The sequence below is a fragment of the Ornithodoros turicata genome, chromosome 2, assembly GCF_037126465.1.
Source record: "Ornithodoros turicata isolate Travis chromosome 2, ASM3712646v1, whole genome shotgun sequence".
NCBI classification, from domain to species: Eukaryota; Metazoa; Arthropoda; class Arachnida; order Ixodida; family Argasidae; genus Ornithodoros; species Ornithodoros turicata.
Window position 1 is genome coordinate 119,268,135 of NC_088202.1, and position 4,497 is coordinate 119,272,631.

The 4,497-nt window shown below is 48.0% G+C and overlaps 1 long non-coding RNA gene across 1 annotated transcript; it reads right to left on the bottom strand.

The window, feature by feature from the left end:
- Window positions 1-2,038: 2,038 nt before the first annotated feature.
- LOC135383987 (uncharacterized) lies at window positions 2,039-3,445 on the bottom strand. Its single transcript, XR_010420191.1, has 3 exons — window positions 3,150-3,445; window positions 2,679-2,715; window positions 2,039-2,395 (listed from the first exon to the last, which is right to left on the bottom strand). It is a non-coding gene; the product is annotated as an uncharacterized LOC135383987 (long non-coding RNA).
- Window positions 3,446-4,497: the final 1,052 nt, after the last annotated feature.

A 4,497-nucleotide genomic window follows, 5' to 3' on the forward strand; every position in this document is an offset into this window, starting at 1 on the left:
GCGCCTGTTTGGCGATCGCGAAGCGAAGGCGAAGGTAGCAAACATGGAGTCTGAAAATGAGAGTCATGTTTCTCTGTCTAGGGGAGATTCTGACGAACACGTAAGCGGTAGCGGCGACGAGTTAATGCTGGATGATGACCCATACACTACGGACCCAATGCATCTGGAACCCGCCGACCATGCACGAGATGTGGCTGCGGCTAACCCGCGGGATGACATTTTCAGGTGACGTATCTATTTGCATGGTTGCCGTCGGATGTGCGAAACAGTTTAGAATGTTGAAATTGTTGTCGGCAGGTGTCTGTGTGGAGTCTGCGACCCACAGGAGCCCAACGAGCGCCTGTGTTGCCATTCTGTTGCCAGGGTGGTAGAAATGTGCAACAGTGCCGCCGTGCAGTGCATAATACAACACCCATTACTCATGGACATCTGCCTCCGTAGGGAGCTTCTATAGTGGTGTACGCGCCTCAATTCTGCCGCTATGATCAACATTTTAGGCGACTCAATCCCCAGGACCACAGGTAAGCCTGCTGCAGTGCTCTTCCGTTTGCTATGATTACGACCGTAATGATTTTTTCGGTTTAAATGACCTCCCATCAAGATTCGGAAGGGTAAACTTGGGTGCTAGTAGGGTGTTGTTGGTTACGCAAATTGTCGAACCTAAAGTGGACAGGGGTTGTATACATAAGGGCGGCTATTCTCAGCAGCTTTTTGGCCTACACAAGTTTGTCCCCCGTAAATCATAAGCGTGGCCGACAGCCGTGGAACGACCCAGAATCCTGGTCCAACAATTCCATTAGGAAAAGTGAAGCAACAGAGTCGCCTCAGCTAGTCTCGACATGCTCTCAATTATGCCAGTTAGCCATGGCCTGATTGGCAACACAAAACCCTGATTGACAGATATCCAGTGGGAATTCTGAAGGATAGTCTTACAAGTCTAAAAACAGAAGCATTTGAGGTGCCAATAAAGGGGGGGAGGGAGCATGTTACTGAAGAATGTAAGAGTAATATATTGTGGGAGAAATTGGATTTTGCCGGAATTGGAGGGAAGCTGGTTCGGGAGGGAGTTAGCTGTTGGAATCGGGTTCATCCTGAAAGAGGCGGACCATTTTTCTGTTCTACTATGTTGCACACCTGCCAACCTTCCACATTCAAAGTGCGGGGGACCCCGGAACTAAGAAAGGAATGCACAGGCTTTGAACTCCAAGGTTGGGATAGTGTCTGTTCTTCTGTTCTGGCCATTGTCTTCCCAACACTGTGGGAGATTTGGCAGGTATGCAAATGCCCACAAGATATAATGCTAAACAAAAAGAAATGTCATGTGGATTTGTCTTTTCCAGCTGCCTGAGGTTCACGGCATACTCGTCATTCACGAGATGGGTCTGGGGATACCTTGGTCCAAGGAACAGACGACAGGTTCCTGGATGCGTTGTCCGAGCCATCAGGAGGGAGTTCCCATCTACGTCCTATCAAGGCTATCAGCGTTAGGACCATCGAAGCAAGGGTGTCTTGACAAGAGAGACAAGCTGGTGCATACTGATGGCTGGAACTGGAGACATGTAGTGGCAAGACAAAAATTTTGCTGACATAGGCACATTTTGTGTAAATGAGCCCTTGGTCATCCCCCTTGCCTCCCATCAGAGGTTTAGGAGGATCCTATTGGTGTCTGGTGTACGGATAAACCTATCCGTACACCACACACCTATAGTATCCTCCAAAACCTCTGATGGGAGGCAAGGGGGATGGCCAAGGGCTCATTTACACAAAGTGTGCCTATGTCAGCAAAATTTTCGTCTTGCTGCAATTTTCGTCTTTTCGTCATTGCAGTGTGGGGGATGTTTTGTCTTGTCACTCTGTATCTCCAGTTGCAGTCAACAGACTGTCTACCCATCTGTACAGCAAAAACTACTACACGTGGCAGTATTAGCTCTGGCATCAAATCCAGACTGTACTGCACTAAGTTAGTGCCAAGGTGGGAATATTTTGAATTCTGTGCAGATTTTCAATGCGGAGTAGTGACGGGAATAAAGAATGACCCTATAATTGTATCGATTTATTGTACAGTGGAGTATGACGGAGTGGGAATAACGAAATAGCATAGGTTTATTTGCCTCCCATTATGTATGGGAGGCAAATAAACCTAAGCTATTTTATTATGTTGTGCTGTGGTTCTACATTAATGTGGTGTGAAGTCTGGGCGGTTACAGGTACGCTGCCACAGGGATGTTAGGAGGGTTCATGTTGGCAGATCCATATCTGGTGTACTAATACGCTATGCAAGTCTGTGTCCATTGTTTTCCTCTTCCTGGAATCAGGGGATGACAACCCCCTTGTGAGATGCGCCGTGAAGTGGGAAGTGGGTCCCCAGCACTTGCTTCAGCCATGACCTCCACATCTGAAATATGGCCTTGAGTGTTAACACTCAAAAAAATATGTTGAGGGCTTAGCAGGTACAATAACAAATATAAAAATGACTGTGCAAATAAATCTTCCCCTTTGCGGTCCCTATTTCACTGGCACAGTTATTTTCCTGTCGACATTACGTTATAAACGCTGGCAGCCGCATCACACAAGATTCCTTTCACAGAACTCTACAATTTTCAGGACTCGTACATATCCATTATTTTGTGGGACGTGCAAAAAGAATTGCAATATTTTCGTGGCTTGACAAAACATACCAAATCCAGTTGATTCCGTTGACGTGCTTGCTGCCGCCTGAAATAGAGCCAGAAATTAGCAACAAGGCTGAAGTAGAATACTGATGCAAGTGTCTCGGACGTAGCCAAACACAGATTGCGATGCTTTCACATCCCTGAATGCTGCCATCAGGCTTACACTATGAACTGTAGAAACATCCACTAGCTGCAATAAGATTAGAATAATGCTGTCATGTGGGAGTGCTACGTTACTCCTGCATAATACTGGCGACAATTAGCACCGCAACAACACACCAATCTTTTTTCTCTAGAGTACGCGTACTATTGCGTCAGGATGCTGCAATCATTGTAATAATTCGTGTACATTAGTAGCCGGTGTGACTGTGACGTTACAATCGGCGGCGAGGCCAGGTGTTCGCGATGATGTTTACTGTGACAGCTGATATTTTTCATCGCAGCGTATAGCTGTGACCACGCAAAATTGTCACTTACCTCCGTTACTGGTTCCTGCCCTTGTTCCTGATCGAATGTGGTAGGGGTGGTAGGCACGGCGTCAATCTTCAGCCGCTTCTGTTTCTGCCGTAGCCCAAGCCGAACTTGCAATACATCTTCATCAAATTAGGCGTCGTCGGCGAAATGACAGGAACAGACGCGTGAAACATTCAATCCTTGGGCCACACCACAGTAGTGGCTGGCGATCGCTGCCTCCCACTTTCGTTTCGTTTCGCCATTGCGAGGTCGGTGAAATGTAAGCTCGGGATTCGCGTTATAGGTCTCTCTGCACCCGAGCACGTAGCACCGGTTTCCTGGCATCGCACGTCAACGGCGTGAAATCCTAGGCCACACGCTGTGGTTCAAAGTGCTTCAAAGCAAACGCGACAAGACAACAAGAAAAAGGGGCAGCCGCACGCTCAGACACACACAGAATCTGCGGCGGGAAGGAGCGCCTCCTGATGGTTGGTTTATCCGGGTGACGTCATCCAGTGTCGGCGCCTTGCGGGGATTGCCGTGCACGCCGGAAGCGCGAACATTTAAAAATCGTTTCTGAGTCAACCAAGTGGATTTGTGCGGAGAAAATTTGCCGGCGTACATTATGAACGACAGGGAACATGACCATAATAGTTCCGGAACACGCTTCCGGATGCGACTATCCCTTTAACGCCCTTTGCTGGGATTGACTCTAACACTTTCTCTGTGGTAACAGGAAGGTTGTGAAGCAGGGGAGTGTGATGAGCTGCCAACTGACTTATAAGAGATCGGTGAATGCTGAGCATTGCCTGAGGAGGCATGCCCCACCGGGAACCGCATAAGTAACGAAGAACATTAAGACGACTCTCAGTTCTTGCTTTTAGATACCGCACCTCCGCTACCCATGATAAGCTCCGGTCGAGAGTAATGCCGAGAAAGCGGTGATGTGGTACACGACGTACCTGATGATGACCAAAATGTAGTTGAAATCTCTGAAGATTACGACGCGTAAAAGGCAGCAGCAGTCTTTACTGAAGACAGGTCCATGCATCTCTCCAGCAGGAAGTGCACTACGCGGTCAAGTGTATTCTGAAGGCGACGCTGTAAAGCAGGCGACTGCTTTCCCGATGACCAGATGCAGATGTCATCCGCGTAGACACTAATAAATGCCCGTCGGGGCAAGAGACAAAACATGGTAGCCATGGCAGCATTGACAAGTAAAGGACTGAGTACGCTCCCCACTGGTTGACAATGTATGTGAACTCGTTGTCGGCTTTTGCTGTTCTCGTGAAAACAGACCGACCACTACGGAGTTCGTACATTTTGTGTTTGAACTGTGTACCGTAATCTGAAGCACTTTGAAATTTACTAG